This window comes from Rana temporaria, chromosome 2, assembly GCF_905171775.1.
Source record: "Rana temporaria chromosome 2, aRanTem1.1, whole genome shotgun sequence".
Classification (NCBI taxonomy): domain Eukaryota; kingdom Metazoa; phylum Chordata; class Amphibia; order Anura; family Ranidae; genus Rana; species Rana temporaria.
Window position 1 is genome coordinate 133,258,367 of NC_053490.1, and position 25,601 is coordinate 133,283,967.

At 46.3% G+C, this 25,601-nt stretch overlaps 1 long non-coding RNA gene across 1 annotated transcript; it reads left to right on the forward strand.

Annotated features, from left to right (window-relative positions):
- The first annotated feature begins 19,499 nt into the window (after window positions 1-19,499).
- On the forward strand, window positions 19,500-24,121 carry LOC120929535. The gene is made up of 4 exons (XR_005747403.1): window positions 19,500-19,561; window positions 19,680-19,706; window positions 20,549-20,571; window positions 23,802-24,121. It is a non-coding gene; the product is annotated as an uncharacterized LOC120929535 (long non-coding RNA).
- The last annotated feature ends 1,480 nt before the right edge of the window (window positions 24,122-25,601 follow it).

Below are 25,601 nucleotides of genomic sequence, written 5' to 3' on the forward strand. Positions count from 1 at the left end.
GGCTTTGGGTATCTGGAGTAGATTTTGGTTGGTGGATCGCAGAACATGATTGGGGTTGTACGTTTTTAATTTTTCGCATAGATATTGGGGGGCATTTCCTTGAACGCACTTATGCGTTAGACAGAGTGCCTTGAAGGTGATTCTGTCTGTTACTGGTAACCAATGAAGGGATCTCAGTGAAGGTGAGATTGATTCCCATGTTTTTTTCCCAGTCACAAGTCGAGCGGCCGTGTTTTGAACGACTTGCAGACGAGTGATTTGGTATTTTGGGAGTCCGAGGTACAGGGAATTTGCATAGTCAAGTCTGGAGTTGATAATTGTTCACACCACGACTGCTATGTCTTCTTTTGGGATAAAGGGAATGAGTCTGCGTAGTAGGCGCAGCAGATGGTGGGATTCGCTGACTACTGACCCTATTTGTGCATCCATTGTCATGTGGGTGTCAAAAATTACCCCAAGACTTTTGACTTTGGTGCTAGGGGTGATGGTTTTACCCAGAAAGGGCGGGGGTGTCCATGTTGTTGCGGGATGTTTGTTTCGATTGGCGTGAAACAGGAGAAGTTCTGTTTTTGAACCGTTGAGTTTAAGATAACTCTTCGTCATCCAATTTTCTATCAAAGTAAGGCATCTCACCTTACTCTCCTATGTGTCCCAGTGGGAACGAGACTTGGGATATGGGATTGAACCGGCGGGCTGGAGCAAGACCTGGTCTTCTGTAGCTAAATGTTCCTTTAATACTGCCATCTTAAAGGTGGCATACAAAGTGCTGTTGCGGTGGACCTTTGTTTCCACGGATGTGGCCATCATGGGGATGTAATTCACACCTAGTGGGCCTGCCAGTGCTTAGTGGGTTTCTGGTCCAGAGTGTTGTTGTTTTCTCTGTTCCATTTTACTATCCGTAAAGAGGCCAAATTTGCACTATTACATTGCCCTATCCCGGGTTTGTTTGCTCGTCAACAGAAATTGGCAACCTACCTGTTTATAGCGGCCAAAAGGACGATCGCTGGAGCATGGAAAAAAAACACAGTCCCCTTTCAGGAAGTGAAAGACCGTTTGATATCCATGATGGTCAATGAAAAAATGTCTATTATTCTCAAAGACACGCTGGCCAAGTTCCTTAAAGTTTGGGAGCCATGGCTGGCATATGTCTTCCCTAAACTCCCTCTGGCTAGTATGGATCGGCTCTGACTGGTTTCCTGGGTGATCCTGGGTCCCCTTCTCCTTCTCTCTCTTCCCCCAACCCCACTTTTTCTTATTCTCCCCCTCTCTTTCTTATTTCTCTCTCGGTTTTCCTTCTCTTACCAGGGCTATTAGCCCTTTTCGATTGCTAACAGATGCCCAGGACGATCCTAATGCAGAGTTAATGCATTTTTTGTCCTGGTTATTCCTGCATTTATGGGGGTTACCCCAAATTATGCATGTTGCACTCAGGATTTCTGTCACTGTTTAAATAGGAGGCTGCCCTCCTCTGTTTATGTTGTATTTTTTTGTCTCTTATGAGCTAGTTCTAGCCCCTGCGTGGGCAATCTAGGTGCCTTTGACATTGCTGTATGTTTAACACTATTTCTGAAATAAAAACGTATTGAACCAGAAAAATGTCATTTGGGTAAAACGTAGCATGACTGCGCAATTATGATTCAAAGTGCGACAGCGCTGAAAGTTGAAAATTGGCCTGGGCAGGAAAAGGGTATAAGTGCCCAGTAAGCAAGTGGTTAAGCGCCCTCCTTTCTATCGCTATACAATAAGGCTTTTATGATCGAGCATAGACTGCTGATAGTTGAACTGCCTGAGCGGCCTGACAGTGTCAAGCCAAATAGTGAAGACCCAGCCCTCCCGCCGTTTTATGAGCAAAGAGAACTTTCTTTTGATGGCTTTTTAGTTGCAAAATGTTCTTCCAGCACTTCCTGCGCTGATCCACAATTAAACTAAAAAACTAAAAATCAGAGGCTGCAGCAAGCGTGCGATACACAACATAGCAAAGGAAAAAAACAAAGCTGCTCCACATTAATCACAATTAAGAGGAAATGAGAAAAATAAAAAGTAATGATCAAGGTAAGATGGTCATTCCATAAATAAATAATATCGGCATCAAAACATACAGTATGGATCCTCTAGTAGATACACTCATGCAGGTTATACATGGAAATCCACACCACCAAAGTGACAGGTAAAAATTTACTGAAGTGATCCCTCCACCAATAAATGAGGCCGCTTACCAGAGGGCAAGCAAACTGTGCGTTTGGCTATAGCCCAGCCACGGCCTTTGATTCACAGGATCCCGGGGGAGAAGCAGCTCTCAGACACTCGATAAGTAACACTCTCCAATTTGCACAGTTATGAATGAAACAAGAAAGGATGTACCATAGCGTAATTCCGTTACAAAAGGAGCATTTTATTAAAAGTACGAATGAAATGTACTCACAAACATTGCAGTAAAAACAGCGTTTTTTTTTAAATCAGAGTAGGTTGGCCGGCAAGTACAAGGAGCCCTTCCTCCTTAACGTGGTGACGTCACTGCGTGTCCTCCTAGACGCGTTTCGTCATCAAAATGCTGTTTTTACTGCAATGTTTGTGAGTACATTTCATTTGTACTTTTAATAAAATGCTCCTTTTGTAACAGAATTACGCTATGGTACATCCTTTCTTGTTTCATAACTGTGCAAATTGGAGATTGTTACCTATCGAGTGTCTGAGAGCTGCTTCTCCCCCGGGATCCTGTGAATCAAAGTCCGTGGCTGGGCTATAGCCAAACGCACAGCTTGCTTGCCCTCTGGTAAGCGGCCTCATTTATTGGTGGAGGGATCACTTCAGTCAATTTTTACCTGTCACTTTGGTGGTGTGGATTTCCATGTATAACCTGCATGAGTGTATCTAATAGAGCAGACCTGGGCAAACTACGGCCCGGCGGACCGTATACGGCCCGGCGGACCTTTTAATCCGGCCCACCCCCGCCGCCGAAACCGCCGCCGCTGCCACGTTAATCACCGCGGCGGGGAACATTAGACAGCGTTCGTTTGAACAGCTGTTTTCCCCGCCACGCATAAACACTCCCCCTTGGACGGATCTGTCCAATCGCGAGCAAGGGGGAGTCACATAGACACTCCCCCTTGCTCGCGATTGGACAGATCTGTCCAAGGGGGAGTGTATGGCATAGACACTCCCCCTTGGATGGATCTGTCCAATCGCGAGCAAGGGGGAGTCACATAGACACTCCCCCTTGCTCGCGATTGGACAGATCCGTCCAAGGGGGAGTGTCTATGCGCAGCGGGGAAAACAGCTGTTCAAACGAACGCTGTCTTTAATGTTCCCCGCCGCGGTGATAACAGTAGGCAGGGCCGGGAGGGGTCACACGCAGCCACTTGTGCCAACACATGCAGCCACTTGTGCCAACACACGCAGCCACTGTGCCACCATAAATTGTCGCCACTGTGCCAATCACACGTAGCCACTGTGCCAATCACACGTAGCCACTGTGCCAATCACACACAGCCACTGTGCCAATCACACGCAGCCACTGTGCCAATCACACGCAGCCACTGTGCCAATCACACGCAGCCACTGTTCCCAAACACAGCCACTGTGCCAATCACATGCAGCCACTGTGCCAATCACACGCAGCCACTGTGCCAATCACATGCAGCCACTGTGCCAATCACACGCAGCCACTGTGCCACCATAAATTGTCGCCACTGTGCCAATCACACGTAGCCACTGTGCCAATCACACGCAGCCACTGTGCCAATCACATGCAGCCACTGTGCCCATCAAACGCAGCCACTGTGCCAATCACACGCAGCCACTGTGCCAATAACACGCAGCCACTGTGCAATCAATTGTTGCCACTGTTCCCAAACACAGCCACTGTGCCAATCACATGCAGCCACTGTGCCAATCACAGGCAGCCACTGTGCCAATCACACGCAGCCACTGTGCCAATCACACGCAGCCACTGTGCCAATCACACGCAGCCACTGTGCCAATCACACGCAACCACTGTGCCAATCACACGCAGCCACTGTGCCAATCACATGCAGCCACTGTGCCCATCAAACGCAGCCACTGTGCCAATCACACGCAGCCACTGTGCCAATAACACGCAGCCACTCTGCCCATCAAACGCAGCCACTGTGCCAATCACACGCAGCCACTGTGCCATCACATGCAGCCACTGTGCCAACACACGCAGCCACTGTGCCAACACACGCAGTCACTGTGCCATCAATTGTTGCCACTGTGCCCATCACACGCAGCCACTGTGCCATCAATTGTCGCCACTGTGCCCATCAAACGCAACCACTGTGCCATCACACGCAGCCACTGTGCCATCACATGCAGCCTCCTGTGTCATGTCCCCAGCGTCTGTCCCCCTCCTGTGTCATGTCCCCAGCGTCTGTCCCCCTCCTGTGTCATGTCCCCAGCGTCTGTCCCCCTCCTGTGTCATGTCCCCAGCGTCTGTCCCCCTCCTGTGTCATGTCCCCAGCGTCTGTCCCCCTCCTGTGTCATGTCCCCAGCCTCTGTCCCCCTCCTGTGTCATGTCCCCAGCCTCTGTCCCCCTCCTGTGTCATGTCCCCAGCCTCTGTCCCCCTCCTGTGTCATGTCCCCAGCCTCTGTCCCCCTCCTGTGTCATGTCCCCAGCCTCTGTCCCCCTCCTGTGTCATGTCCCCAGCCTCTGTCCCCCTCCTGTGTCATGTCCCCAGCCTCTGTCCCCCTCCTGTGCCATGTCCCCAGCGTATGTCCCCAGCGTCTGTCCCCCTCCTGTGTCATGTCCCCAGCGTCTGTCCCCCTCCTGTGTCATGTCCCCAGCCTCTGTCCCCCTCTTGTGTCATGTCCCCAGCCTCTGTCCCCCTCCTGTGTCATGTCCCCAGCCTCTTTCCCCCTCCTGTGTCATGTCCCCAGCCTCTGTCCCCCTCCTGTGTCATGTCCCCAGCCTCTGTCCCCCTCCTGTGCCATGTCCCCAGCCTCTGTCCCCCTCTTGTGCCATGTCCCCAGCCTCTGTCCCCCTCCTGTGTCATGTCCCCAGCCTCTGTCCCCCTCCTGTGTCATGTCCCCAGCCTCTGTCCCCCTCCTGTGCCATGTCCCCAGCCTCTGTCCCCCTCCTGTGCCATGTCCCCAGCCTCTGTCCCCCTCCTGTGTCATGTCCCCAGCCTCTGTCCCCCTCCTGTGTCATGTCCCCAGCCTCTGTCCCCCTCCTGTGTCATGTCCCCAGCCTCTGTCCCCCTCCTGTGTCGTCCCCAGCCTCTGTCCCCCTCCTGTGTCATGTCCCCAGCCTCTGCCCCCCTCCTGTGCCATGTCCCCAGCCTCTGTCCCCCTCCTGTGTCATGTCCCCAGCCTCTGTCCCCCTCCTGTGTCATGTCCCCAGCCTCTGTCCCCCTCCTGTGTCATGTCCCCAGCCTCTGTCCCCCTCCTGTGTCATGTCCCCAGCCTCTGTCCCCCTCCTGTGCCATGTCCCCAGCCTCTGCCCCCCTCCTGTGCCATGTCCCCAGCCTCTGTCCCCCTCCTGTGCCATGTCCCCAGCCTCTGTCCCCCTCCTGTGTCATGTCCCCAGCCTCTGTCCCCCTCCTGTGTCATGTCCCCAGCCTCTGTTCTTCTCCTGTGTCATGTCCCCAGCCTCTGTCCCCCTCCTGTGTCATGTCCCCAGCCTCTGTCCCCCTCCTGTGCCATGTCCCCAGCCTCTGTCCCCCTCCTGTGTCATGTCCCCAGCCTCTGTCCCCCTCCTGTGTCATGTCCCCAGCCTCTGTCCCCCTCCTGTGTCATGTCCCCAGCCTCTGTCCCCCTCCTGTGTCATGTCCCCAGCCTCTGTCCCCCTCCTGTGTCATGTCCCCAGCCTCTGCCCCCCTCCTGTGCCATGTCCCCAGCCTCTGTCCCCCTCCTGTGCCATGTCCCCAGCCTCTGTCCCCCTCCTGTGTCATGTCCCCAGCCTCTGTCCCCCTCCTGTGTCATGTCCCCAGCCTCTGTCCCCCTCCTGTGTCATGTCCCCAGCCTCTGTCCCCCTCCTGTGCCATGTCCCCAGCCTCTGTCCCCCTCCTGTGCCATGTCCCCAGCCTCTGTCCCCCTCCTGTGTCATGTCCCCAGCCTCTGTCCCCCTCCTGTGTCATGTCCCCAGCCTCTGTCCCCCTCCTGTGTCATGTCCCCAGCCTCTGTCCCCCTCCTGTGTCATGTCCCCAGCCTCTGTCCCCCTCCTGTGTCATGTCCCCAGCCTCTGTCCCCCTCCTGTGTCATGTCCCCAGCCTCTGTCCCCCTCCTGTGTCATGTCCCCAGCCTCTGTCCCCCTCCTGTGCCATGTCCCCAGCCTCTGTCCCCCTCCTGTGTCATGTCCCCAGCGTCTGTCCCCCTCCTGTGCCATGTCCCCAGCCTCTGTCCCCCTCCTGTGTCATGTCCCCAGCCTCTGTCCCCCTCCTGTGTCATGTCCCCAGCCTCTGTCCCCCTCCTGTGTCGTCCCCAGCCTCTGTCCCCCTCCTGTGCCATGTCCCCAGCCTCTGTCCCCCTCCTGTGCCATGTCCCCAGCCTCTGTCCCCCTCCTGTGTCATGTGCCCAGCGTCTGTCCCCCTCCTGTGCCATGTCCCCAGCCTCTGTCCCCCTCCTGTGTCATGTCCCCAGCCTCTGTCCCCCTCCTGTGTCATGTCCCCCTCCTGTGTCGTCCCCAGCCTCTGTCCCCCTCCTGTGTCGTCCCCAGCCTCTGTCCCCCTCCTGTGCCATGTCCCCAGCCTCTGTCCCCCTCCTGTGTCATGTCCCCAGCGTCTGTCCCCCTCCTGTGCCATGTCTATAACAAGTACTCGTACCAGTTTTCCAACAATGATATTTACTGCTTTTTATAAAGAAATACAATTGATTTTATGCAGTATTGAGTTTAGCCTTTTGGCCCGGCCCTCCAAAATATTTTTAGTTTCTCATGTGGCCCCATCGAAAAAATAATTGCCCACCCCTGTACTAGAGGATCCATACTGTCTGTTTTGATGCCGATATTATTTATTTATGGACTGACCATCTTACCTTGATCATTACTTTTTAATTTTCTCATTTTTAGTGTCCTTAAAATGTTTTTACTAATGCCTCTAACTTAGGCATGCTCGGCAGACACAAGTCCATCGGAAAATCCGATTGTGTGTACGTGGCATTATTCTGTCGGTGGATCCAGAGGTGTCGGTTTGTTTTCTCCCTGTAAGATCCCTTATCTTCTATGGCAGAATTTATACAGTGGAAGGGGCTTAGAGGGAGTCATGGAACTCACATAAGCTGCAGAGTGGAGAAATTGCGCTCACCAGATTTATCTCAGTTACAGTACAATTCAAAAATGGATGCCAAGCCTGCCCACAAGTCCGTCACACACAGGTGCAAAACAAAAAAGGACCACTAGATGATGCCAAAGAGAAGCAGCTTGCACTGCCTAGAGAGGAATGACAGCTGAAATAAATATCTTCGACACAAGCAGAAATAACATCATGTAGAAAGGGCCGCTATAGGAAAACAGGACCAAGTCCATAATATTTAGAAATGGTGGTTGGGGTGAGGGGGACGTGTTGGAGACAAGAATCTCCAAACACCCCTAACAGAACCTTCTCTTCATAGTTAAAGAACCAGGCCCTTACTTACCATCTGGGTATTCAGAGACTGGGTCACACCTGCGCGGTCCTGTATACCACCCCGTGGCTAACTCCAGACATTGCAGAGCATACCCAGGAGGAGAGCCTAATGCAGGATCCAGTGCTCAAAGAGACTTTACAGGTTCCACGGTCCAGCGACGCGCTGCCCGGAGCTTCGCTCCTCCCCCCCTTCTCCGCCGGCGCCTCCATTGCAACTGTGGGCACCCGGCCGTGACAGCTTTCGGCTTCACGGCCGGGCACTCACTGCGCATGCGCGAACGGCGCAGCGCTCCCTGAGTGGACAAGCGATCGTCTGGGACCTGTCACGTGTCCCAGGCGATCGCCTACAGGGAGGGGCCGCCGTAGGCGATATGACGTATCGCCTAAGCGGTCCCTGGGCGAAAGGAGGAAGTGGGACAGGAAGTCCCACTCCTACTGAAGGCCCCACTCCCCCCCAAAAAAAATTAGATGCCAAATGTGGCATGTAAGGGGGCGAGGAGTGGATTAAGCGGAAGTTCCACTTTTTTGGGTGGAACTCCGCTTTAAAGAGGAGGTCCAGCCTGGGTAAAGAAAAATTAAAGTCAACAGCTACAAATACTGACTTTTATTATTAGGGCACTTACCTGTCCAGGGAGCCCGCGATGTTGGCACCCCAGTCAAACCTTGACTCCACTGCTGCCATCTACTGCACAGGGGTGGGAAGAACACCCCAGCACAACAGAATGAGCCCACAGCACAGCCAAGCTGAGACAGAGACCCTGTTTTAAGCATAACAATTTGGATCAGAGTTTAACTCCACTCTGATCTCCCTTTAAATTTAAATAACACCGGTTCTCCAAAGTAACCAGGCGCTACAGTTGCAAAACTGATTTCAGGCAGCAAACCAGAACTAAATGCAAATAAATACTCACCTAATCATTCCAGCGATGCGGTGGTTAAGCACTTGACCTCCGGAAGGTTTGATTCCCTTCATAACCAGACCATTTTTTGGTACTCAGCACTGCACAATTTTAACTGGCAATTGCGCAATCATGCAACGCTGTACGCAAATTATTATTTTTTTTATTTAGTCAAAAGACTGGAACCACAGCATCAAAACATTGAAGAAGCAGAATGGCACAGAGTACAGCACATAACAATGTCATATTAGATGTAAAGACACAGAATAAAAGACATTGGCCCAGATTCAGGTAGAGCTGCGCAATATTTGCGTGGGCAAAGGGCAAAGATTTTGCTCTGCGCCCACGCAAATATTTGGATTTGCCCGCGATTCACGGAGCAGTAGCTCCGTAAATTGCGCCGGGCGCTATGCTAATTAGCCCTGCGTAAGGGCGCCTAATGTAAATGATCCCACGGGGGGCGGGAATCATTTAAATTAGGCGCACTCCCGCGCCGAGCGAACAGCGCATGCTCCGTCGGGAAACTTTCCCGACGTGCATTGCGGCAAATGACGCCGCAAGGACGTCATTTGCTTCTAAGTGAAAGTGAATGGCGTCCAGCGCCATTCACGAATCACTTACGTAAACGACGTGAAATTTAAATTTCACGAGCGGGAAGGGCGGCTATACTTTAGCATTGGCTGCCCCTACTATGAGAAGGGGCAGCCTTACGCTAAAGTCGCCATACGGAAACTCCGTACCTTGCGTGCGCAGGGCCCGCGCAACTTTTGTGAATCGGTGGTAGTATGCAATTTGCATACTATACGCCGATCACAATGGCCGCGCCCCCTAGCGGCCAACGCAAGAATGCAGCCTGAGAATCAGTGACCCCAGGCCCACAGGGTGAAATAGTTATACGGTTGGAAGAGCGAGAGAAAGAAAGGGAGCTCCCAATGGCGGGTATCAACAAAGAAGAGGTACAGGTACGCTCTCATATGATACCTATGGTACAAGATAAGGGGATAGAGCAGGATATCTTCCATCTCAAACAATTAATTCAGGCTCTCCCCACAAAGGATGATATACACCAGTTAGTGGTCAGTATAACTGGATCATTAAGAGAAGAGATTGTGGAGGCTCAGAATAAAATTGAGACAGTAGACCTTAAAGTACATAACTTGGAACAGAAACAAAATTTGTCAGATAACCGCATAGAATTATTAGAGGAAAAGGTCCATATTCAACATCAACGGATGATATTCTTGCAGTTACAGTCAGAGGAATCAGAGAACAGAAGTAGAAGAAATAATGTTCGGATAAAGGGTATTTCTGAGGAGGTGGAAGGGATGGCACTAAGAGAGACTGTCATGGCTATCTTTAACCAATTGTTAAAACTTCCCCTAAACTCGCCTATTGAGCTGGACAGAGTACATAAGGTGCCCACAATTCGTAATCCGGCACATACTAAGCCAAGAGATGTCCTGTGCAGAATACACTTTTTCAGGGTTAAAGAGGATATACTCAGGGCTGCATGGCAAGAAGGCTCAGTAAAGTATTTGGAGAGTGAGATTCAGATATACCCGGATCTGTGTAAATATACGAAAATGAGGAGACGTGCATTGAAGCCTCTATTGGAGTACTTACTGAATACAGGGGCGACATATAGATGGGGATACCCACTGGCGGTAATCATAAAGAAGGATGGCCAAAGCTTTAATTTGAGAGACCCGGGTCAACTCCCAGAACTGTTTAGGTGGTTGAGGATGGAGCCAATTGAGATTCCCAATTGGACAGATTTGCCAGTAGCAGGAGAATTTTCATTCTAGAAGAAGATAATTGGACTAAAGGAAAAAGGAAGGGGGTTAGGCTGGAGTGAAGGGGGAAGAAAAGTAAAGAAAAGAAAATTAGGACTGATTAAAAACGGAACTCTTTTTTTTTTTTTTTTTTTTTTTTTTTTTGGGTGGGGTGTGGGGTGGGAAAGGGGAGATGTCCTTAAGGGGAAGAAGAGAGGAACGGGAGGGGAGGAAGGGAAGGGGGAGATGTATGAAAAAGGCTGTTCAGTATAGTGATTTAGCAGGAAATGGTTAAGAGGAGCTGTTTTTTCTTATCTCCTCGCCTTTTTTTTTTTTTTTTTTTGGTGCAGGTAAAAGGAATATAATTGATAAGTCTGTTTAATATGGTTAAAAATACAAGGGAAAGAATTAATTCTGAATCAGGACTTAAGAAGAATTGAAGTAGAATGTTTCCACTTGTATTTAATTGGGTTTAAAGGCACAAGGGGAAGAAACCCCCCACCCTTTTCTGGGTTTTTTTTTGTTTTTTTTTAAGGGTGGAAGAGGAAAGGGGGAAAGGTATAAAAATGTATAAAAAGAGTTGATCAGTATAATGATCTGGAAGGAAAGGGCGAAAAGGAGTTGTTTTTTTTTATTTTTCCCTCCTCCTTTTTTTTTTTTTTTTTGGTGAGTTTTTTTTTTTTTTTTTTGATTATCAGGTAAAAATATATACAATTGATATACAATTGATAAGAGTATTTAGGATTTAGTATTTAGGATTTAATACGGCTAAAATATAATGGAAAGCAGTAATCTGGAATTAGGATTCAGAAGAGTTGAAGTAGAAGGTTGCCCTTTTTTTTTTTTTTTTTTTTTTTTTTTTTTTTTTTTTTTTTTTTTGGGATATTGGGGGTGTGTCTATAAGGGGCATGATCAATTGCTGGAGAAGTTTTTTTTTTTTTTTTTTTTTTTTCTTGCTGTGTAACATAGAATGATATGGTATATAAGTAATTACAGTGGAACAACTCAGGGTGGAGTGCTGCCCCTGGATCCTGGGGAGAGGGGAGTAAGGGCGATTATGAAGGTGTAGTTGTTATGGGTTCTTTTTGGGGGGGGGGGGAATTCACAATATTGTCACAGATAATGATTTCACAATCAATAGGGGTCTTAGAATATTGCATGTAATAGGTGTGAGTATAAACCGGCAAGGCTTAGCCGGTACTATGGTGGTATTGGGGGTATATTTGTGTTATGAGTTAGGTGTATGTATGGTATGGGAGTTGGTATATATAAAAATATCAAGGTTGGTATAGGGGTACCTTTTTTTTTTTTTTTTTTTTTTTAAGGTAAAGGATGGGTAATAGGGGGAGGGGGAGGGGGGCAAGGCCGTAAGGGGTAGTACACAGTTTTTTTTTTTTTTTTTTTTTTTTTTTTTTTTTTTTGGATCACTAGAGCACTAGAACACCAGAGCACTAGGTTACACTAGAGCACTAGGCAACTAAAGGAAGGGGAACACTTTTGATAGGGGGGAATAAGGGTGTATTAATATTAATATAAAGAGGGGAGGAATTTAGTTAAGATAAATATGAATGTATTAGTCTTTTTTTCTCCTGGGAGTAGGGGGGCTATTATTAAAAGGTACTACTAGTAAGGGACACCCCCAAGGTGGCGGGAAGGACAGTGGGGTTAGGGGTTGGTTTTTTTTTTTTTTTTTTTTTTTTTTTTTTTTTTTTTTTTTTGGGGTTCCGTAAGAGTGTAAGTCTAATGGTCATATCTGTCAAATAGTATAGATGGGAATAAGTAGTGGGAGCTAAGGGGGCGCAAGGGAAGGGTGCAAGGGGTGGATAGGAAGGCTCAGATCGCGGCTGTGTTTATTTATTCCCCCCTATTTTCAACGTCTCTCCTCCAAGTGGAGGGAAGTCGGAGACGTTTAAGGTTTTTTTTTCTTTTTTCTTTTTGGTGTTTGTTTTGTTATGATTATTTATTTATTTATTTTTTCTTCTATAGTAGGCAAGTAGTAGGCAGAGTTGCCAGGGCATAGTGCCTACAACTGCCTTGATAGTACAATACGCAGGGTACTGGAGGATTTAACCAGACTCTAAGGAACTTTTTTTTGTTTTTGTTTTTTTTTTTTTTTTTTTTTTTTTTATTTTTTTTTTTTATTATTAAATTTTTTTTTTTTTTTTTTTTTTTTTTTTTTTTTTTCTTTGTCCCGGGGCCCGGTCTTACCCCTCCCCAGGGCCGGTTGGGGAGAAAGTAGGGTAGGGAAGTAGGGTAGGAAAGATGACGAGGTGTAAATTTACTTCGTATAATGTGAAAGGGCTAAATAGTCCGGAAAAACGTACTAGATTATTAACGGAGTTGGGCAGATTAAAATCTCAAATTATTTTTCTACAAGAGACACATTTTAGAAGTGATAAAATTCCTAGACTAGGGAGTCGCAGGTTCCCAATCGTGTATCATAGTGCATCACAAACGTCCAAAGCTAACGGGGTAGCAATTATGATGTCTAATAAGGTGCCATGGAAAGAATCTAAGATAGTGAAGGATGACTCAGGGCGGCTTCTGATTATAAATGGAGTTTTGTATGAACAAAAGGTCACTCTGGTTAATATGTATTTACCAAATGAGGATCAAATAACTGCTTTAGAGACATTTATGGATCTGGTCCATCAAACTAAAGAGGGAATTGTTATACTAGGGGGGGATCTAAATATTGCGTTGGACCCTACCCTGGATGTTTCAAAAGGAGTGTCTCACCTGTCCTATTCCAAACTTCGGAGGGTGAAAAGAGTATTGCAAGACGTACAGATGATAGATACTTGGAGAACGTTAAATGCGTATGAGAGAGATTATACTTTTTTTTCAGCAAATCACAAAACGTATACTAGAATCGACTATATTCTTACATCTCAGAGTGCAATAACATGTATAGTAGAAGCCTCAATAGGCCCATTCACATTGTCGGACCATGCTCCAATGAGCTGTACGATGGAATTGGGCGAGGTAAGCCTGAGGGAATGGAATTGGAGGATGAATGAGACACTCCTAAAGGAGCCTGAGTATGAACACAAAATTAAGCAGGAATTAGAGTTTTTTTTTACTAGCAATGAGTCAGAAGAAATACCACCATTATGTAGTTGGGAAGCTCACAAATGTTATATCAGAGGCATCTTGATATCATTAGGGGCCCATAGGAAACGTGTGTTAGGGGCCAAAATGGAGACATTGCTGAAAGAGATCGGGGTACTAGAAGTGGCACATAAGAAATCACAAACCCAACAAATAGAAGAAAAACTTAGGAGGCTACGGGAGGAATTAAATGGGTTACTGATGGATAGAGCTAAAGCAAAATTAACACGATGTAGACGGGCGTATTATGAATACGGAAATAAACCTAGTAGAATGCTAGCAAACGCCCTAAGAGAAACCCGGGCTAGGAATTATATTGAACAGATAAAAACACAGGGAGATATCTTGGTGAAATCTACGAAGGAGATAGCAGAAGTATTCAGAGAGTATTATACCAAATTGTATAGAATAGAAGGGCAACAAGAAGTAGTGAGGATGTCTAATCGAGAACAACAGGCAAAAGAGTATGTAGAGGCATCAGGGATGCCCGGGCTGTCGGAGGAGGAAGCAGGTGGTATTGATGGGCCAATTACTAAGGAGGAATTCTTAGAAGCCCTAAAAGTAATGAAGCTAGGTAAAGCGCCAGGTCCCGATGGGTATACACTGCTTTATTATAAGATTTTTTCGGAGATATTGGCATCAAAATTTTTGACGGCCTTTAATTCAATAAGGGAAGGGCAGGAGATGCGAGAAGAGACATTGATGGCTCATATTACATTACTCCCTAAGGAGGGTAAAGATCCAACTAACTGTGCCAGTTATCGGCCAATTTCATTACTGAATGTTGACCTTAAGATCATGACAAAAATCTTGGCCAACAGATTATTAGGATATATTCCAGCAATTATACATCCAGATCAGGTGGGGTTTACTCCTGGTAGAGAGGGGAGGGAGAACACCCAAAGGGTAGTGGGAGCTATTCATATTGCGCATGTTCAGAAGAAGCCGTTAGTGATTATATCTGCCGATGCCGAAAAGGCATTTGATAGGGTTGATTGGACATTCCTGAGAGTGGTGCTGCAACATATAGGGCTGAGAGAGGGGATGTTAAATTGGATTAAGAGTTTATATACATGTCCTAGGGCAAGAGTCAAAGTGAACGATCTGATGTCTAAACCTTTTTTAATAAGTAATGGGACACGGCAGGGATGTCCACTCTCCCCTATCATATTTGTTCTTACGGTAGAACCATTGTTGAGGACAATTCGGGCTAATCAAGATGTTAGGGGCCTGGTTACAAAAGGAAGAGAACATAAAGTAGCGGCCTATGCGGACGATTTGCTGTTTTTTATAACCTCGCCCGGAGTATCTCTACCGGTGTTACTACAAGAACTACGTCAATACGGAGAGTTATCTAACTTCAAAGTAAATTATAGCAAGTCTGAAGCAATGGGTGTGGAATTGAGCGAGAAATTGAAACAACAATTGGTGGGGAATTTTGGATTTAGGTGGACGGAGGCATATATAAGTTATTTAGGTACCAAAATACCAAATAAGTTGAACCAAGTTTTTGAACTGAATTTTGCACCCTTAATTCGGCAAATAAAATTAGATTTTACAAGGTGGGATAAGGAGGTATTCACGTGGTTTGGAAGGATAAATATCATCAAAATGAATGTGATGCCCAGATTGTTATACCTATTTCAGACCCTCCCCATTAAGTTGCCGGCCGGATTTTTGAGGGATATCAGTTCCAGGTTTGTGAGATTTATCTGGGCAGGGAAAACCCCGAGAGTACGTAGATCGGTGCTGACTCTACCCAAAGAAAGAGGAGGGGTGGGACTTCCGGACCCGGAAAGCTATTATGTGGCAGCGCATTTAATGAGAGTGGTAGAATGGTGTATAGCGGATAAAGGAAAACCATGGATACAGATGGAGCAAAGTATAACTGACATACCTCTGGAGGGAATAGTGTGGATTGAGGAAGGGGAGATATCAATGGAGGTTAAGAGACATCCCACGATAGGAACTACAATCCAGGTTAGTAAAAAAGTATTTAAGAAAACAAAGATGTCAGTATACCCAAGTCCCATGATCCCAATTTTGGGGACACCAAGTTTTGAGCCGGGATTGGTAGACCAACGGTTCAAAGAGTTAAGGCAGCAGGGTAGTGGTAGGTTGGTCCATTTTTCAAGGAATAACTATGTAATGACCCGTGAGGAGATAGAAAGTGAGTTCTCTGAAAATTTGGACAGCTTTAGGTTAACACAGCTCAAAGCATATATACGGGTAGCCACGCAACATATGGCAGAAGTACGAATGTTATCTGACTTTGAAAAGATTTGTTTAAAGGGAGAGCCTCGGAGGCATCTACTCTCGGCTATGTACGCGATGGTGGTAGACCTAGGAGCCCCACAAGAACTGACTTTTTTAAAAGCATGGGAGAGGGACCTAGGTATGACTTTTTCGGAGCTACAGAAAAATAAAATACTGTTATTTACACATAAAGCCTCAATGGCAACTAAATATCAGGAGGGAGGGTATAAGATCCTAACCAGGTGGTATAGAACTCCGGTGGTATTGAATAGGATGTTCCCTCAAGTATCCAATCAATGTTGGAGATGTCAAAACGCAGAAGGTACCATATTACATATTTTTTGGGAGTGCGCTGGAGTGCGAGATTTTTGGAAGATGGTGGCTGAAACAATAAAGAAAATTACAGATGTGTCTCTTGTGGAAAAACCGTCAGTTTTCCTTTTGCATGATATCCCGTTATCTAATGAAAAGTATAAAAACTCTTTGGTGAGACATCTACTTACGGCAGCAAAAGCATGCATTCCGAGTCTGTGGAAAAGTACAGTAGCGCCATCAAAAATGCAATGGATGGGGAGAATAACGGAGATTCAACAAATGGAAAACCTGACTATGATATTAAAAGAACAGGAAGGGAAATATCAGGAAGTATGGTTACCATACGAGGAGTATAAAAAACAGAATCCATAGGGGAGTATAAGGGGGGTGAGGGAAGACCGGAGCTCGGGAGGGGAGTTGGTGTTTTTTTTTTTTTTTTTTTTTTTTTTTTTTTTCTTTTCCTTTTTTTTTTTCTTTTTTTTTTTTTTTTTTTTTTTTTTTTTTTGTTTTGTTTTTGTCTGTATGCAACAGCAATGGATAAGAAGGACGTGGCTGAGAATGGGGGGGCTCAGTCGGATCGGAGGAAAAAGGTTTCTGTGTTAATAATATAGAGTGAAAGGTGAGCAATGCAGAAGTAAAGGATAACTAATGGTAAAAAGGGTAGGGGTAATATAAAGAATGTATTAAACCAGAGAAGTGGATGTAAATTGTAAATTGAAATACTGACAGGTGATCGTATACTGATGCAGAATGTTGTTTTGATTGCTGTTAACAAAATAAAGAATTTATAAAAAAAAAGAATGCAGCCTGAGATATGAAGGCATAAGGAGGCTTATGCCTGTCATATCCTAGGCTGCAGTCCGCGTAGCGATGTTCCTGAATCAGGGGCATTCGCTACGCGGGAGCAAAACAGCTATTGCTTCTTGAATCTGGGCCATTGTGCATACCTAATACCCCTATTGCTTCACGTATCCCTTTTGCAATGCCATTATTTCTTAATGGCACTGCAAAAACACAGGGCGATTTTGCAGCGATTGTCGAGCAACAAATCACGCTACAATTGCGGCAAAAATAGAAACCGCAAACGCTCCTGACTCTCTGCCATGAATTCATTGGAGCGGAGGGAGGCTCATTCAAATGAATGATGCCGCTCCAAAAACGTTACATTAAAAAAAAAAAAAAAAAGCTTAAAAAAAACAAGCTGCAGCAGCTATAGCTACAGAGAGCTCAAGTGTGAATGGAGCTGTAAGGGTACGTCGCCGTGCCTGTGGGAGCCTCTGGCCAGCAGTAAATGTACTACTGGCCGGTTGGCAAATGGTTAAACTACTTGCTGGCAGCTGTTGTCTTTCCCAGGATACTTCTGGGTGCTGAGTTTTCACAGGAGTCCCGGCACAGTCAGAGTGTGCTGAGAACGCATGCCGAGTAGCGAAGCGAGTGAGTGAGTGAGAAACTTGTATAGCGCAGCAATGCGAACTTAATCGCCTCAAGGCGATGGGCTTTGGCGTGTTCGGATGGAGCCCACCAGGAAGCCGGAACTGCACACCGCCAGTCATAGGCAGCATGTGTTTGTGCAGCTGCCGGTGATCTGCCGATATGGTTCCAGCTAACGAGAAAGTTCCTTTAAGGACTGCGCAGGCGCAATCCTTGCCGACGGAAATCTCCGAACCTCGGCCGGCATCCAGGGCGACGTGGAATTTGAGGAAAGTGGCCAGTCGGCCTCACGTCCTCGCTCGGCCTCCTGGCTCTTTTTTTAACATCCTCCAATCCACGGGGATGTTAAAGAATGAGCCTGGATGCCGGCCGAGGTTCGGAGATTTCCGTTGGCAAGGATTGCGCCTGCGCAGTCCTTAAAGGAACTTTCTCGTTAGGGGAACCTTACCGACAAGTCACCGGTCAGGAAATGCCTCACTGCCTATGATTGGTGGTGTGCAGTGACAGCTTCCTGGTGGGCTTGATCCGAACACCCCCGAGCCCATCACTAATGCTGCGTGCATTCAATGGAAAACTTTAAGCAAACGTTTGTTATTGCAGAAGAGACATGAGCTGCCTACTGGCATTTTTTTTAAAGTTACATTAATCCCTGCTTTAAATTTATTTATTTGGATCTTTGTCTCCGGCTGACCTCCCCCTTTTTATTTTTCCCCGTTGACCTGATGGTGGTTCCTGGACATTTCAGATACTCACCCATCTAGGGGATCCAGCGTTGACCTGCTGAGATCATATCATGTCCAACCACAGCTCCATCCTGTGCCGCCATGTTTTCTCTGATATCATCGAGAGGCCCGCTGACTCTTCCAGGTCCAGCGGGCAGGTGTCTTGATGACGCGCAATAGGTCCGCCCCCTCCTCCTGTTCTCCTCCTGGTATGTGTGACGTACATATCCCAGGAGGCACAGGTGAGTGATGTGCATAGGGAGGTGGGGCAGAGTTTACATTAAAACAAAAAAACAATGCCCTATGTGCTGCCTACTGTCTTGACGAGGGAGGTGGGGTGGAGAGGTGGGATCGTCCTCGGGAGAGTGAAGGCCCACTTTAACCAATTCCTGCCTGTACTATAGCCGAAATACGGTTACAGCGTGGGCTTACTTTGCTGGGAGGGTGTACATGGATGTCCTCCTGTGATCGCGCTGCCTGCATGCTCCTTAAGGTGTGCAGGCAGTGGGCTCTGTGATCGCAGAGCCCTTTGGACTCAGCTGATGACAGATCGGGATAAAGGGCCAATCACAGCAGCCCTTTACCATGTGATCAGTAGTGTGTCAAATGACAGCTGATCATGATGTTAACACAAGTCGGCTATTGTCTTTTCTTTCCTCACGGGGACAGCATGAGGATAGGATAAGAGAGCCGCTAACTGGCTTGTGTTAAAGGGACATCTATAATGATAATCAGGGCATAGTATCAGTGCAGTCTCAATAGTGCGGCCAATTAGCGCCACCTCATCAGTGCTGCCTATCATTGACCACCAGTGCCTCCTATCGATGCTTATCAGTGCCCACCAGTGCCACCTATCAGTGCTCCCTTATCAGTGCCCATAAGTTTTTTTTTGTTTGTTTAGCAAAAAAATAAAAAACCCTGTGGTGATGAAATACCACCGAAAGAAAGCTCTATTTGTGTGGAAAAAAAATGGGTACAGCATTGCATGACTGTGCAATTGTCATTCAAAGTGTGAAAATTGTCCTGGGCAGGAAGGGGGTGAAAGTGCCTGGTAGGCACGTGGTAAAGGGTAAATTCACCCCAAAGTTCAGGTGGATTACAGAGAAATGCTTTGCCTGGAGCCAGGCCATGACAATTACATACAGGTACACAAGTGTGCTCAGGCCAGCTGGTCAGGGGCTGTGAAGAAGTACAGTATACTTCCCACTGAACGTTTAGATACAAGCAGTAGAATGGCCGCTAGAAATAGACAATTGCATTAAACCGGATTTCACCACCTCTGTGTCTTCTATGGAGATTGCACATTCACAACACGGCCTTATTGGCGTTCCCTGGCCTGTGGGAGGAAACTACAACTCCCGACTACCCCTTTGCGGTTGCAACAGAACAGACCGGACGTGACGTCTCGCGGAGACGTTTAAATAGCGCGGCCCGCGGTAGTGACGTTCTCTTGTCATTGGTGCCATCTTAGGAAGGTAGGAGCTGAAGGAACGGCGCTGGTGTGCGGCCTATAGACAATCAGTGTCCATCGTGTGTTTTGGCTGATAATCTGAACTCATCACTAACCCCAGTGTGTTCTCTCTCTCTTTACAGGTTTATCTTCTCAAGATGAGAGCCAAGGTAAGAGGCGAGGTGGAGGGGTTTGGGCGGGCTGTGCTGACTACGGCCATCTTCTGAGCCTATTCCTTGTGTGTCGCAGCGGGTGGTGGAGAGTTAGCGGGCTGTGTGTCTCTACCTCGCTGTGTGTCTCTGTACCTCGCTGTGTGTCTTTACCTCATGTGCTGGGAGCATGCTCAATGTCGGCCATGCGTGTGTCTCCGTATACGTGTGTATGTTGGGGCTGCTTGTCTGTCATGTTCTATCTGTACAGGTTATGGAAGGGAATAAATCCAACCGGAGTGACCTGTAATGGTCTATAGGGGGCCATTCGTAGCAATGGGTGGTGGTCCTCTTTATAATGTGCTCCTGCTCGCTGTGACTGAACATTTCTATACGCAGCATTATAATACTTCCTGACTCATTGCTTCCAATGCAGCATAGCCTTCTCTCCTAGCTTAGTGACTGCAAACAATAGGACTACAGGCAGAGTGCCCATGATCGGCATGCATGGGGTCCCCTAGTACTCCTGGGTGTTGGTAGGCCCTGGTCACACCTGTGCATTACACAAATCCTGCTTGCCCCATCTTTGCCCTTTATAAAGAAAATGCATGGTAGTTCAATGGGCACACATTGCAGATTGTAACTGAGCCTTAGGCTGGCCACACATTATAACATATTCAATTTCCTTCAGATTTCCCTTCAACTACATGTGTGCAAAGGTCTGCCTGATGGCATATAAATTGCAAGGTTTGACCTTGTGCTTTGGTACATCTAAAGGAAAACTGTATAATGTGTGGCTAGCCTTGGCTATGTCCTACACTGTATTTATTGTGATGTATAATGGTTTCTTTTTATTTTTCTAGTGGAGGAAGAAGCGTATGCGCAGGTATGTGTACCGCTATGTAATCTTTTCTAAATGTCCTTTGTTATTAAGCTGCACCAAAAATGTAATTCATTATTGATGTTCAAAGGAACCTTCCATGGCCATGCTTTATTTTGCTGAGAAATCGGTTTGCAAAACAACCACCTTGCATTTTGTAAGTGGCCATTTTGAATAAGCCCCCTTTCACGCTAACATGTTTTTAGCTTGCAAGAAAGATGTTTCCCTTTAAATCCTATGGGATGTCACACCTCTGCACTGTGGGTGCTGTGCATTTTGAAAAGCCCTGCATGCTGTATCTTTGGTGCAGTTTTTGCAAACTGGTGCTTCCTATGGAAATGGAAAAAACACACTGATTTGGGTTTTTGGTGCATTTTTGAGTTGCATGTCCCTTCACAAGTGCATGCACCCCATAAATCACCTGAAACACACTGCAAACGTGTTTTGCTACAGAGCAGTGTGAAAGGGCTCTTATGGCAGATTTATGTAGCTTTTGCTTCCTGGAATCCATCTGACCTCCAGGCTGGCTATACAATTATAACTTTACCTTCAGCTATTGTAGTGCAATGGCCTTGATTGCATACAAATTAAGGGTTACATTTGACTTTGTTAAATGGTATAACTAAAAAAAAAAAATGTATGATCAGGCTTGAAGGTGATTGGTTGAGAATCTCTTCCTGACCTTCTGGGGGGGTGGCGGTGTAATTTGTCTTAGGCAAGAAACCAGGAAGTAACATTGTCAAATGACATGTAAATTAGATCTACCGTATTTATCGTATAACACGCACCCTAACTTTAAGAGGGAAGTTTCAGAAAACTTTCCACGGCCCCCTGCGTATAACACGCGGGCAGTTTACTCTTTATTTTCAGGGTAAAAAAAGTGAGTGTTATACGCCAAATACAGTAATTTCCTATTAATGCTAGCAGCATAAGGCTTAAATTGTCAGTGTGAAGTTACTTTCAGTGGTGCAGTCATGTGAATGTGGTGAGCCTTCAGGTGTTTGAAGTAACCCATAGGTACAATTCAGCTTAAATATAGGGTGCATAAATATTCCCGTCCCTACTGGGTTTGTGGGCTCCAGTCGTTTGAATGGCTGAGCCATGGTGCATGATCACTGATCCAGTGCATTTGCAGGGTAGTCGCAGCATCTTGGCATGGCTCAATGAATGGGATCATCCATAATGCATGTGCTAGTGATGTCACCAGTTGCTACTGATTTAGATCTTTGAGACGGTGCATGTTTAGGAGAGTTAAGCCTCGTGCATGCTAGGCTTTTTCATACAGTATAAACTGTTAGTACAGCGATCTCCCCTGCTGTGCTATTGTGTTCTGATTGACAGCCCACTCTCCAGAACACTCCGGTAAGCAGACCTTTTTTGGTCATGCCACTTCAACCAACTGTCAGACACCAACTCCAGTACTCATGTGCTGAATGTCACCTGATTTCTATTGAACCGGCCAATACCACCTGTTTGGTCTATTTTATGCTAGGCGTTACTGTAGCTACAGGTAAGCCTTCATTATAGGATTACCCTTGAGTAAAAATCACTCGGGTGGCTTTACCACTGCTTTAAAATTTCCAATCACAATTGGCATTTACTCATTGGTATGGGTCAATGTGAATATTGCTCCATGCTGCTTTACCCCCATAAGTAGCATGTAGACCCCCCCCCCCCCCTGGGAGAATTAGGCTAAATTAATTCACTGGTAACCTGATGGCTAAAATCTGTGCTCAATCATAGGAAAATGCACATTGTGCAGTCTTTCAAGCTTCATATGCACACAGGCAATGAGGGGCTGGTGTAGTTTGCCTTGTTGAATTAACACATGTAAGCGACAGTTGTGGGCAGTAAGATTCTTCTCTCCTGTATAGGGGAGCTTGATGGGGAACAAAGTGCAGGTTGTTAAAGGGAACCTGTCCATTGCCCATACAGACACTGATTAACTTTTAACACGCACTAATGTTCCTGCTGTCCATTTGTATGTGATGCCCAGCTTTGCTTTAAGAGCCCTTTCACACTGGAAACGCCTATAGCGGTAAAACACTGCTATTTTACCACCTATTCATTTCAATGGAGGGGGCGTTTTTGGAGCGTTTTAATAGCGCTATTTTTACTGCAAAAACGCACCAGTGTGAAAGGGCTCTTAGGGCTGGGGCTCCAGTATCTGCTGAACTTGGATTAGTGGGATGAGCATTTTAAACGAGCATTGTATGCATTTCATTGTATTGGAGCCTGAAACTGAAGTTGCTGTACATTGTCGTAAACTTTTTAGTTTTGGATAGTGTGCATTGCTTAGAACTGGGTTTTTATTGCTGTCTGTTCAGCTGCAGTTAGTGGGTGGTGTAACATTAATTTCAGTCAACCAATTTTACCATTAAATGTCTACTCGCAGCACTGCTGCATTGCGATCAGCACGCTTGGAAATATTTGTTCTAGGAGTGACTGCTTTTATACAATACAGAAAACGCCAGTCACTGCGCTGTATGAACAATACTTCAAAGTGAAACATTTTTTGGGTTGTTGCCAGAACAGGGAATCTTTCAGTGGGGACAGCAGGGATTTTGTTTTTTGGGACTGGAAGTAAATGGGGGGGGGGGGGGGCAAATCTCCCCAGTGGTACACATGTAGAGAAAATTGACATGGGATTATAATCCTTTTTTTGCCTCAGCTGGGCAGTTTTTTTTTTTGGGACCAGTTGCAAACATGCATGGAACCGTTGTGCCTTTTGAATCCTGTTGGTGACTTTCTCCAAGAATTCCACCCTGCAAAGATGATTACTTAACGGCTACTGGCAATCTTTTATTGGTGACACTTCCTGGGGTGTCAAATGCCAGTGTTCCGTGCTTCACTGTGGCTCCTTGTCCCTACATACACAGGGCCTGGTGGGACACAAGCTTTACATTGATTATAAAAAGTCACATTTTGAACATGCTGCTTGAAGACTGTTCTAAAACTTTCCACCTGCCAGAGGGGTATTAACTGTTGCAGTTCTCAGATTCTCCAGGATACTGTTTTAAGTATTGATAGCGGCTACACCATTGTGTGGCATTGTATTGTAGCCTGTTTAAAAAATCCTAACACAGCATGCTTGACTCAAGTTCATGCAATGCAGCAAATGTTCAGGTGTGAATGGGCTGTGAGGCAATTTGAGTAGGTAGTTATATTGTGCAGTTTACTAAAATTGTACTATATGGCGTCTTTGACTTGACTGACTTTTTTTTCTTTAATTGTAGACTGAAGCGTAAAAGGCGAAAGATGAGGCAGAGGTCCAAGTAAACGTCTCCTCCACTGCTGCACCTGAGACTTGCCAGCTGAAGACAGCACTCCCATGTGGATCCATTCAGTTTATAACAACCTGGCCATAAGATCTGACGGATGACAAGTCTGGGAATACGTGATATTCACTTGTGAACGTGTGCTTCTGGAAGTCCCCTGTGTTGTCAACCTAGCATCAAGGACTGACATGCTAATTAATTCCCTCTGGGAGTTTGGACTTGATTGTCTTCTGGTCTCATGCAGCAGATGTAATAAACATGTTTTTGTTAAAACCAAATTCATGGTTTGTATCCATTCTTTATACTGGGGTTCTCCACTTAATGATTGGGGGGGGGGGGGGTGGGTCTGGTGGCCAAGTAACCACCCACAAGCACCTCCAATATTAAAGGCCCAATGTAGTGTAAACATGGTTATTCTGTGACTAACTGATGGTATCCAACTATTTTTACCAGGCTTTTTTTGCAGGTTATGGTAACAGTTGAAACTATGAAAAAGCTGGTTTAGGCAACACAAGTATACTACATTCCATATAGTTTATCAACATTTTCTGTGGAATGCTAAAATTGTGAATACACAACTTGCCCCCTTACAAAATCTAAGTGTTCAATGAATGTTTAATAACCATTTCTGTCTTTAAAAAAAAAAAAATTGTCAACTGGAAGGTATGCAAAAACCAGGCCACCTTTACAAAATTTGGAGGTGCTGAATTTGGTTTTTATTGCCTTAGGCCCCTTTCACATGGATGGGACTTTTTGACCTGAATGGACACTCCATGCAGGTCTATAGAGCAAATGTCAGCAGTGACCTCCGATCTGCTGAAAACAGACTGCCTGTCAGTTTCCATCTGATTCCCTTATAGTGGCCAGCAGGGATCTGACAGGTCAGCAGTGTGGAGAGGCAGACCTATCGTTCAGTGGGGATCCAACTAAGTGAGCCCCGCTGAGCAAGCAGTCCATACACTGACAGCTGTGTGAAAGGGGCCTTGGTGTGTCTGCATTGTTGCACTGTCCTATCACACAGTGAAAGGAGTCTAATCCTACATTACATTGTAAGGATTGGTGCATGTGTGGTGTGTATCATGTACATGGGTCCCTAGGAGTGCTACTGCACTGTGAATCTGGAAAGTATAGGTCAAACAGCAATTTATGTTCTTCCCATGAATTTGGTTCCTAAGTTGTAAGGGCTAATTCACACTGACAGATCTACTGCATTGTAAAAATCTCACTACCATGACATGCTGGAAACGATGGTTTCCTAAGTGGTCTGTTCACACAATACAGCCATGCTGAATTTTATCACAGAACACACCAATTGCATGAAACTGCAGCACCAGGAATTGCACATTTTGTGCACATCACACGGCTCTTTCGTTCAAACTTTGAATGTCACTACCAACTTATGCAGAAGCTTGACTTTTTTTTTTCCTCCAACCCAAAATTGCAAAATGCATGGACTGCAGTAAAAGTGCAAAATCACTCCTGATGGCTCATTTCAATGTTGACCTCATCAGCAGTGCTATTGTAATCTGTTGGAGCGGCCCCCCAGAAAACTCTGGTCTGTTCCCAGCCGCTGAGTACTCCCCCCCCCCCCCCCCCCCCCCCATGGGTGGAATGTTTCAATGCAACTGGCTGCTGCCACCCTTATTTCGGCCCATGTACTTGGCACTTTTGAGGCACGGGTACCCGCTTACGCTCCAACTGCCTAGGGTCGATTGAGCCACTCTGTTGCCTTGACGGAGTTGGTATGTTTTAGGTCAT